The 12057-nt window shown below is 42.6% G+C and overlaps 1 protein-coding gene across 1 annotated transcript in view; it reads left to right on the top strand.

The window, feature by feature from the left end:
- The first annotated feature begins 7324 nt into the window (after positions 1–7324).
- The window catches only part of ctnnb1 (catenin (cadherin-associated protein), beta 1), a 35728-nt gene continuing 30995 nt past the window's right edge, over positions 7325–12057 (top strand). The window contains exon 1 of the mRNA XM_078933116.1: positions 7325–7494. The gene's annotated coding sequence lies outside the window, so the exon portion shown is untranslated. The remainder of the gene's footprint in view (positions 7495–12057) is intronic.

Consider the following 12057-nt stretch of genomic DNA (forward strand, 5'->3'; position numbering starts at 1 on the left):
ATCATCACAAACTCATTCAGTTTTACATTACCAAGACCCCCCAGTCTCCCATCATTCTAGGGTTCCCCTGGCTTCGCGCTCACAACCCCCAGTTCGATTGGGTTAATCTCCACGTTACCAACTGGAGCACTACCTGCATGGCTAATTGTCTTCGTTCCGCCATACCCTCGGTTTCTCCTCGTTGTGATCCAGATCCTGAGGAGATCGATCTTTCTAGGGTTCCTCCGTGCTACCACGATCTTGGGGCTGTTTTCAGTAAGACCAGGGCTGGTTCCCTTCCTCCCCACAGGCCGTACGACTGTTCCATCGAACTAGTTAAAGGCGCTACGCTGCCTAGGAGGAGGCTATTTAATTTATCAGGCCCTGAGAAACTGTCAATGGAAAAATATATCCAGGAAGCCCTCTCGGCTGGTCATATTCGCCCCTCATCTTCTCCGGTCGGTGCGGGGTTCTTCTTCGTCCAGAAGAAGGACAGAACTTTGCGCCCATGCATTGATTACCGCGACCTCAATCAAATTACTGTTAAAAATAAATATTCCCTTCCGCTTATTGACTCTGCTCTACATTCTGTTCAGGACGCTCGAGTCTTTTCCAAGTTGGACCTCCGTAACGCTTATTATTTGGTTCGCATGAGGGAGGGGGACGAGTGGAAGACCGCCTTTAACACCCCACTCGGTCATTTCGAGTATTTGGTGATGCCTTTTGGGCTCACCAACGCTCCTGCTACCTTCCAGAATCTCGTTAACGATGTTCTTCGTGATTTTTTGAACCGCTTCGTCTTTGTTTACCTTGACGACATCCTTATTTATTCACGCGATCTGGATGAACACACCCACCATGTCCGCCAGGTTCTCTCACGGCTTTTAGAGAACCGACTATATGTTAAAGCCGAAAAGTGCGAGTTTCATGTACCCACCATTTCATTTCTGGGTTTCATCATTGACTCTGGTAACATTCGCCCCGATCCGGCCAAGATCGCGGCCGTCACCAGCTGGGAACCTCCCACTTCCCGTAAACAACTTCAGAGGTTCCTCGGCTTCGCAAATTTCTACCGTCGCTTCATAAGGAACTATAGCAGCATTGCCGCTCCGTTGACTCAACTCACCTCCGTTACTAAACCGTTTCTCTGGACCCCCGAAGCTCAATCCGCATTCACTAGACTTAAGCACCTCTTTACTTCCGCTCCCGTTCTATCACAGCCTGATCCTCTCCGACAGTTCGTTGTCGAGGTCGACGCTTCCGATTCTGGTGTGGGAGCGATTCTTTCCCAACGGGAGGTTGGCTCGGGGAAACTGAAACCATGTGCGTTCTTCTCTAGGAAGCTTTCTACGGCGGAGAGAAATTATGACGTCGGTAACCGCGAACTCCTCGCCATTAAACTCGCTCTGGAGGAATGGCGTCACTGGCTCGAGGGGGCTGAACATCCGTTCATCGTTTGGACGGATCATAAAAATCTCGCCTACCTACGTACAGCTAAACGCCTTAATTCACGTCAGGCCCGTTGGTGCCTTTTTTTTGACAGGTTTGATTTCACTATCACCTACCGGCCGGGTAGCAGGAACATTAAACCAGACGCCCTCTCACGTTTATTTTGTTCAGGGGATGACCAGGACAGCTCTCCCATTATTCCCCCCACATGTATTGTGGGTAATTTGACATGGGACATTGAGAGCAGGGTCATCCAAGCTCAGGGAGAGGAACCTGACCATCCTCCGGCCCCCCCTGGAACTCTTTACGTCCCCTCCTCCCTCCGCTCGGATGTCCTGGTTTGGGGGCACACGTCGCGTATTGCTTGCCATGGCGGCATTCATAGAACCCTGAGGCTCGTGCAACGTAGATTTTTCTGGCCTTCCATGGCTCGGGACGTGAGGGAATTCGTTGCGGCTTGCGACGTCTGCGCCCGCTCTAAGTCTTCCAACTCGCCGCCTGCTGGTCTCCTCCATCCTTTACCTGTTCCGCAGCGGCCCTGGTCCCATCTCGCCATGGACTTCATCACTGGGTTGCCGGCCTCTCAGGATAACACCGTCATTCTTACAGTTGTCGACCGTTTTTCCAAGGCTGCCCATTTCATTCCCCTTCCCAAGCTGCCCACGGCCACCGAGATGGCTGACGTCTTGGTTCGAGAGGTATTCAGGCATCACGGCATCCCCAGTGATATTGTCTCCGACCGCGGGCCCCAGTTCATATCCCAGGTCTGGCGGGCTTTCTGTTCTGCTCTGGGTGCCACGGTTAGCCTCACATCCGGTCATCATCCCCAGTCAAATGGGCAAGCGGAGCGTGCAAACCAGGAGCTCGAGGCCGCCCTCCGTTGTGTGGCCGCCCAAAACCCCTCCAACTGGTCTTCATTCCTGGCATGGATCGAGTACGCCCACAACAGCCATCCGTCTGCTGCTACCGGTATGTCCCCGTTTGAAGCGTCCCTCGGATACTCTCCACCCTTGTTCCCCTCCCAGGAGCTGGACTTGGCGGTCCCGTCGGTTCAGCATCACCTGCGACGCGCCCAGCGTATATGGACTCAGGCCAGGGCCGCTCTCCTGCGCACTAGAGAGAGGAACTGCAGGATCGCTAATCGCCACAGGGTGGAGAGCCCCGCCTACCAACCGGGACAGAGGGTTTGGCTGTCTTCACGGGACATACCGCTCCAGGCCACCTCCCGTAAACTGGCTCCACGCTACATTGGACCTTACCCCGTCGAGAGGGTCATAAACCCCTCCTGTGTGCGGCTGCGGCTCCCGGCGGCGCTTAAGGTGCACCCCACGTTTCATGTCTCGCAGCTTAAGCCTGTCCAGGAGAGTCCTTTGTGCCCGCCGTCCGCTTCCCCACCGCCCGCCCGGGTCATCGACGGCGCTCCTGCCTACACCGCCAGCAAGGTGTTGGACGTCCGCCGCCGGGGGCGCGGTTTCCAGTTTCTGGTGGACTGGGAGGGTTACGGTCCGGAGGAGCGCTCATGGATCTCCCGCTCCCTCATTCTGGACCGTACCCTCATTGACGATTTCTTTCGGGACCACCCTGATCGTCGTCCGGGACCGCCTGGGGGCGGTCGTTGAGGGGGGGGTACTGTCACGGTTCCTCCGGCTGCTACTCCTCCCCTCCCTGCTCCTTCATTGGAACCAGCTGACCTGCATCATCTCATCACCTGGCAGACCTTCTTAAGGAGATCCATCCCAGCATACTACGCCAGTCCGTTATACTCACTCCGGTGATCACGCCTGGCCTCAAGTTAAGTTACCCTCGCTTTAGTAATCCTAGCTTGTACTTACCGTCTGTCTCACGTCTTCAGGTCTTCACTCCATTGGTCACGCTGGTTCCTCGCTCCACGCTGATTACATCATCCTCGACGTCCTCGCCTTGCCTCAAGCTGGTTACGCTGTCCTCAGCGTTCACGCCTCGCCTCAAGCTGATTACGCTGTCCTCAGCGTCCACGTCTCGCCTCAAGCCGGTCACGCCGCCCTCGGCGCTCCACCACGTCACGGACTGTGAACGCCGTCCTCGGCGCTCCACCTCGCCACAGCAGTTTCCTGCATCCACGACGTCCCCTGACTTCTATAATTAAAACATCCTGTTAAATACAACGCCTTCCTGAGTTTCTTCCGGGTTCCAGCATCTGGGTCTCCCTAGTAGTCCGATCATGACATTCTTCTTCTTTTGTTTTTTGCTAATGTTTACTAGCGTATGTACGCCACCTTCAGATGTAGAAGGCTTGGTGAGAAAGTCAAAGTGGTGGTAATCTCACAAATGTTTTCCAGGCTTTCTCTGTCACCGCTCGATTCCAATACCTTTTCATTCTGCACCGAATTGACCACAATTTAAATATAGAAACACAATTTTAATATTAATTTTCTTTATAAATATCTTCCATCCTGAGAAAAATACTAAAAGAGCATGTTAAAAACATTAAAACACTATTTTCATTGGAGAAAGTCTTTAAAAGTGCGCGTAGCCATGCGTGAAGATGGAAGTCTAAAACACGCATGTATACAGATTTGTGTATATGTTTTGGTTGCATGAATGCACATTGCGGAGGGAGGTGTGAACATAGGTTCACTATTTGTAAATGTGTTTTTACTGCTATAGTCTCCACACATCATCAAAAAATGGTGTCCCATAATGCACCCAGAAAAGTTTTATTTGAATTTGGGATAGGACTGAAACGATAGTGGCTCGAAGTCTTTTTATTCTTTAAAAGCATATTTTATTAGTTTTATTTTACTTTTTAGAGCCCAATTTACCCCCTTACTACTATAAAATGAAGTTTGCAATGAAATTTGTTATTGCTCTCATATTGTTGCTGAAACTAAAAATTAACACAGATTGAGGAACTTTAGCCTGATGATAATGATATTGTCAACCTATATTCAAATGAATGCTGAAGTACTTCTATTTTCATTGACTTATTTTTGAATAATTTTAGCAGCAATTCTAGCAGTCTGCAGCAGAAGCTGGGGCGGTTCCCCTGCTGCAGGAGTCATGGCTCTGGGCGAGGCGCCTGCGCTTTGTGCCGCTGCGTTTAGAGTGCGGCCTGCAGCTGAGCGCAGCTGATCGTTTGTGTTTAACCTTGGTCTCAATGTCACTCACCACCAGCCTCATCCTTCTTCACAACCAGCAGCCCCCCCCCCCCCCCCCTTCTTATTCCCCACCCCACGTCACCACCATCACCCCCTCAGCTGGTGTGTTTGAGCTTCTCTGCAGGGGGTCTGCAGTTCCAGAGAAATGTAGGGGCGGTGAGTATGTGTCTCCGTGTGTGTGTGCGCTCGTGCACAGCCAGTTGTGTGAAGCCTCTCGGCTTTTTGCTGGATGTGCAAATGTGATAATTGAGTATTCCAAGTTCAAGCTGCAACAGTTTCACTGATTCACACACACATGCATGCATGCATGCACACTGACACAAACATCACACAGCTTGTTTGTCTCAGAATAACTATACTGCTTCTTCACAACATTCTCCAGTCTGAGCTTTATTAAACAGTGTGAAATCATGCAGAGATCAATCACTTCTTCTTTAATTTGGTTGCACTTATTTTAGACTATTTTTCACATGTCACTCATGTTTGTTGTTCCTCCTAAAGCATAAATTAAAATCATTTAGTTTCAGCAAATGGTATGAAATGCAAACACACCATTTAAGACATTAAATTGGCCTTTAATTTGCCAAAACAATTATGGCAATAAACAGAAAACCAGCACATTTCCTACATTTTTAAGTCCAATTATTTAATTAAAAAAAGCACAACTAATGAGATCATGAACCAACAAATCAAAATCATGTCAGTACAAGAGTACAACCTCTCTAGAATTTTCTTTGCAGGAACGTACCATACAGCACATATGGTAAGGCAGCAATGCAGCGTCTGTAGTGCTCGTTCCCTGCAGAGGAGCAGGAGTCTGCAGAGGTGAGGGGATCAGGAGCCATCAGGTCACATCCACGTTCTCCAACTTCAGGCAAACACATCACAGACAAACCAGAGAGACGCTCCGGCTTTTAATATCGACCAATTGCATTCACAAACATACACTCAGAGACACATTACGTCAGAGAAATCAATGCACAGACGAATTTTCTCTGGCTGTGAACAAAGTAATTCTAGCACAAGTATGTGTTTATTTCTACATTTCTTGATGTATTTGTTAGTTTTTGCGTGATTGTTTGAGCCAAGATTAAGTTTTATGAGAGAGAAAAGAGGAATATATTATTGATGTTGATCTGGAAAGCTTCAATGAAGATTTTAAAGATTACGGCTGGGGTGGAAGGAGACTTTAGAGGAGGAGAGGAGGCGTGGACAAGGCGTTGTCAGAGCGAGAGGAGAGGAGGGGATTAGGGTTGGTGGTTCACTGTCGAACCAGCATCGATACAACAGCAGCATTTGCCTAATCCCTTGGTAATGGCAGCTTAGCAGCCTCCTCGGACACACAAACACTCCCACTGCCACCTCCTCCTCCAGTCTGCTCCTCTCTTCTCCTTCTTGCCCTCTTCTCTTCTCATTTACATAACATTAGAGATATTAGGGCAACTCCAACACGGGCCCCATTATGTGCATGTTGGTTTTGGGTCCCAATGCGTCAGCCCCAAGGCTTTGGAGAGGAGAGGAGCAGAGTGAGTCAGGAGATCACAGAAGCTTGTCCGTGATTTTGTCTGACTGAGATGGTTTGTGTGCTTCTAAAGGACTCACTGAAAGGAGAAAGACAGAGAGCAGGAGAAAGTGATAAATACTTTTCTAACAATCCAGGGTGATCCGTCTGATTGAAGATGTGTGTCCAAAGAGCAACCCCAACACCCCTGGAATGAACACGCTGAGATTTGGATATGGATTGTTTGTTTACCCTGTAATTAATTATGCAAGGAGACACAAAAACACCATGACAATCATGTGTCATGGATGACTCTTGGCACCATAATAATTTTTCAGAGCTGCGATTATAACATCAAGGTGGCAAAATTAGAAAAGGGAAAACAAAGCTTTTTCTCAAGCGAACGTTTGCTCGCTGTACTGCACAAACACCTTTGTTAAGATACAATTTCTGCGTTTGTTTTTTTTTCCTCTAACATAAGAAATCAAAGGTTTAAAAGCATTAAAAGTCAATATACAACAATTAAAAAAAACTTTCGAAATCCTATAGCTAATGCTAATTGTGGTTTCTGTACCAAATATTTGTAAATAATATGTATGTTTTATTATTCAGAAAAAAGCTCAGTGTTAAAGAAAACATGCGTTATGAAGATAAATATATAATCTAAATAAATCACTGGCTTTTGAATGTGGTAAATAGCAGGGCCTCACATTCAAGAGGAGTGGCCTTTAAGCTCAGGATGTAGTACAGGCACCATGGTTTTAGTAAAACAGTTTTTTTTCAGATGGGTAAAAATTGCTGCCGTTGTTTTCATATTTAGAGAAAATACATTTTGCACTGATCTATTGTCCTAATTTTATTTCTAAATATTCAATTTGTGTGCTGATTTTAAAATCAAAGCAACTTTATAATGTGGGGATTGCTGGAGAAAAATTCAAACAGTCCTGTACGCAGATGTACTTCATTGATAGTATTTTATCACACTACATCATAGCTGCACTATACGATAACAGTGCTCGATTAAATAACACATTAACAGGGAATGGAGCTTTGTGTGTCCATAAAGTTCTCCATTCAAGGCTTCCTTATCCAAGTTGATTAACAAACAAAATACACCCAAATCATGAGTCAGCAGGGGAAAAAATACTACTTTCTTTGCTTTCATTTAGTCCCATAAAGCAGAGTTTTCAATCAGCTTCAAAGCTCTGTGCCGAGCTCAGTTGGGGGCCTTCAAAGCCCCCTGTCTGTCGGCAGGTTTAGGCACAGAGAAGGCTTCTTGTTCTTTAAGGATTTGGCTCACAAATAACACCCAGACCGGGCCAAGGCAACTAGCTTGTAAACCGACGGGACTGTAAGCAGACTTCTGCATTTTAGTAAAGTATTTTGGAGGATTTCCTTCTCCTTCCATCAGTTTCTTCATTTCCTGATGTGAGTACCTTCTGGCTGCTGTTTCATTTCAGGTTTTATTTCATGCTCTAACATTGTTTTTAACTGTAACTATGTAATGCAAAGGATTTTGGTACATGTAATTTGTTTGATAGTTCACAAAAGTGGAAGTACTGTTAAGTTCCTCACCGTTTTATTGCATCATAAAATTTTAATATCATAAAAAAAACAAAAAAAACCATGAAAAGTGCACTGAACTGGTTGCCTATGTGTTTTAAAGAACACATTTGTTCTTGAGGTTTCTTTTAGATATACTCCTAATATATATCAATTAGAATTTTTTTGCAGCTTGGATTGTAGTGATCTAGTTTAAAGAAATGGGTTTGGATTCAAAGGCTGTTAGATACGAGGTTTCAGAATAAGTCTTCAAGCGATTATCATCATTCAAAGATCTTTTTTGAGACATGAAATACGCCTTTATGATCGCTCCTTAATACATAGGAGGCTCTGTGATGGTGCTTGATATTGGATTTTAGATTAGGGGAACGGCAAAAATGATAAATAAGAATTTAATCATGGTATTTAATGCAACTGCTGCCTTTACTCTCTTTCACCTTCTCATGTCTCTGATTCTGGCTCTTTAATGAAACTTGCATGAAAACAGACAACAGGTTTTGCAAAGACATTTAAAGGGAGGAGACACAAACCTCTTTTGGCCAATCAATGCAGAAATTAAGTCCGAAAGGTTTAAGTAGATATTTTATTTATTTATGTTTTTTAAATAATATTAAAAGCAGGCCAGTAAAATATATATATATATATATATATATGAAAAAAGAAATAATAAGTGAAATTCTGTTATAAATAAGTTCTGGTTAATCAATCATAGTTTTGAGATTTTGTGTCATCTTTAAGCATCCTTTAAATTTAATAGCCATGTAAGTTCTTTGTTTTAAACATATGTTAAAGTGCCTTTAAATGACGTTTTTGCATGTTTTTGAATACAGACTTTGGGCCCCCGTTTTTCTAAGTGCTTGTATTATGCTGCAGAGATTTATTTTGTCGAGGTGTTAAGTGTTTGTACCCTCTGTACTCATCCCCTCACCGAGGCAGTCGACTAAACCTGAACTAACACTAATCAGTGAATTAGAATTGCCGCATGGAGATGTAAAAAGAACATGAAAATGGTATTTTTGCGTGTGATTTCAGTCAAATCCCAGGGAAACTTAAATGTGGACAGCGTTAAGCTGGAGACCTTTCTGCTCTCACAGACTACAGCAATTATTATTAAACTACAGGACTCCTTTTGTTGGGCCATCAGTCTTATAAAAGATATTTATGTCTATTCTCTTACAATAAGATTAAAAAACATTAGGAGGGCAAATGTATTGTCAGGGAAATAAATATTTAGCTGATCTCAATTCAGCTGGACTTCAATTCAGTGAGTAAACACTGCATAGTTTTTCCATTCATGCAAAATCTTCTGTATTGTGCAGTTGTTGCTCTGCTTGTTATATTTGTTCATCTCCCCCCCACCACCACCTGTTGAAGTTCCTCACATTGTCTTGTTGTCACTCACTCCTGTTTTTTTTTTAACCACGATGCTGAGAATCACAGGACACCACAGTCTCTGTTTTTTTTTCACTCCCACTCGTATTATGCATCACTTTGAATAAGACCGGCAGCTAAATGCCTAAATTGTAGATGCAGATTGTAAGCCTGCCCACATGTTTGCTCGCCGGTCACAGCACACTTAAGAAATCAGAGCTGAGAGCCTGACAGGATGAGATCCAAACAGGCAGCCATTATAATCAGTCATTCAGCCTTTTGGAGTGAACATTCAGCGTTAGTGGTTTGTTCTGGAGTTAAAGGGAACCTCCGTGACCTGCTGGCTTTCTAAAACTATTCTATCCCCCAGCCCCTCCTCCTTCTTCGCCATGCCTTCCTTTGCCTTCCCTAATTTTCTTGAAGTTTTTCTTTCTTGCTGTGTGCTTGTCATCTTGGATTTAGTTTTTAATTACAGAGCAAACTTTTCAAAAATCGTGTCTGCTCATTTTTTATATTGAACTTCCTCATCAGTTGGTAAGACCTTTACTTTGGAGTACAAAGTACTGGGAGTACTAAAGATAACCTATAATAGTTATTAGATTACTAATATTTTTTATATAAATAAAACATTTGACCACATTGTTCTTTGTGGACATAGTAATAGTAAGACCCTTTTATACTAAAGTCTCTCTGAATCTATTTGGATGCATTTTTCTGTTTTTGTTTTGTGTTTGTTAATTTCTCCAAATCCCTAAAACGAAAGATAGGAAGCAATTTGAGGGACATTGGTATTATAATTCCTACCGTTATTTGCAGTTTAAACATTGATATGGTTAGGTACTAAAAGAAATATTTTTGCAAGTTTTCTTTCATTATTAATCAGCTTGATGGATTGATTGATTTCAGTTCCTACGATCCAACCAGATCGATCAGTCTGAGGCAGGTTGTTATTCGAATTGACCTATACCCACAATATTGTTTCAAAAGGAAATAACTCGAATATGATCAGCAAAAAATGATCAAGCCATCATTCCAGTCCAATGTGTAGAAACACTTTGAAGTTTGCAGACATGTGACCATACAGTGTGGTAGAATAATGTTGTAATCCCTTTGTATTATTTTGATGTGGAAAAACAACAGTGGGCTGAACTTTATGAAACTAAAATGCGAATGGATTTACCATTCATTCTTATTTACTTGTTTACAAGGAATCTGAAAAACTTCACCTGCACTGTTCAGGTATTTATATCTGAGCCACACTGGTTGATTTTTGGCTGAAGATGTCCTAGATGGATTTTAGGTCAGTAAATAGGATTGATCAAAATGAACCGACTTTCAATCATAATAACTAATTATGATATGAATTGTTGCTTAACAGAATAGTTACACATGTATTATGAATGTAAATAGTTTTGATTTTGTTTTGAGTCTTAAATTCTTTTAATCCTTAATCACTTCAGAGCAGAAATGCTTTTAAAATGTTTGCCTCCCCTCCCACTTGTTTTAAATTGTTACCTATAGGCCTTCACTCGTAAAGACACAATGAAAAGCTGCATACATTTAAAAAAGATAATTTCTGTGAAATTACAACTCTGTTTGTTTTTCTTTTTTTTTGTATCTCTGCTTTTACACGACACTATAAAGAAAACAAAGAAATTCAGAGCACCCTATCCCAATGAAACAGAGCCAAAGAAGTTTTCATGAAAACTCCTCAGAGCTCCACCAAACTCAGTGAGTGTTGTGCTGCCTTGTTAACATTATCAGTCCAGACCTGTTTCCCTGTCTCACCTATCCTATTTCCTGCACTTCTATTTGTCAAAGTAAAGTTGTGTGTTGTGTGTTTGTGCAAGTGTGTGTGTGTGACTTCTGCCAGAGTGTGGTTCTCTGCTGTGCTAATCATATTTCTTCTGGCGAGTTCTTTACTCCAGAAGGAGCGAGGTAGGGAGGCAGGAGATGGGGATGTGCAGAAGCTAATAGAAGCACATGGGAAATGGAGCAACACAGTGAAATAGAAAACCACAGATTATAATTAGTTAAGTTATGCAGCGTTTTCTTTTTTTTCTTAATCCATACAGTCTGCAGAGATATTTGCTGAAGGATACCTGAGTCTCACTCCGACTCCTCTCCTCCTGTGTCTTCGTCTCCACTTTTAAATAATGCAGCATGAGAGACGGTTCTTACATGTTGAAGAGGTGTCAGCAGGTGGTTAGAACGTCAGTGCCAAAGCACCAAACCAAATGACACAATACACATGAGCACACCCACATGTGCACACACTGCTGTCATCTCTGTTTAGTGAGGAGCTAAAGTCTACCACGCCATGCCCATAATTAGACAGGCTCATGCCATCATCATGCAGCGTTTGAGGAGGAACTGGAATGAGGTCTGCCGAGCTGCAAAATTGAAACGGAATGTGCACATGAATCTATATACACACATAGAAGAAGTTAGAATGTAATGCAAAAGTAATTTAAAAAGATCTTTAACATGATTGCTGTCAGTGGTTTTGATATTTGGTTTACATATTTTTAAAGCCATTGGAACATTTAAATATTTTTTTTATTAGTAAAATAAAATAGAAACACTCTATAGATTAAAATGTTTATACCGTTTTTCCCACAAACCGTCTCATAATAACAAAATAAATTTATGTGTGGAAAAATTATTAGGTTATTCTCTGGATGTTTGTTCTTTACAATGAAAATATATGGCTAAAATTTATTTTCCAAATAGGGCCTTTTGAAAAACACACACACACACACACACACACACACATATATATATATATATATATATATATATATAAATATCTTCTTTTTTTTGGATCAGTGTTTTTTACACAACCATAGGACTAGTGCCCTCTGTTACTGAATGATTGATTCTTTTTATACATTTCAAGTGTAAAAAACATGTGTCTAATACAGTTTTAGAAAATAAAATATTTGAGGAAAAAACTATTAAATTACTTTAACCAACAAAAAAAGGCCACTATGAAATGTGAACAATAATTGCTTTTTTATAACAGCATGTAATGAGAATGAATATTATAAAGCAAAA

Source organism: Oryzias latipes, chromosome 16 (assembly GCF_053564925.1).
Source record: "Oryzias latipes strain Hd-rR chromosome 16, Olatipes_Hd-rR_3.1".
NCBI classification, from domain to species: Eukaryota; Metazoa; Chordata; class Actinopteri; order Beloniformes; family Adrianichthyidae; genus Oryzias; species Oryzias latipes.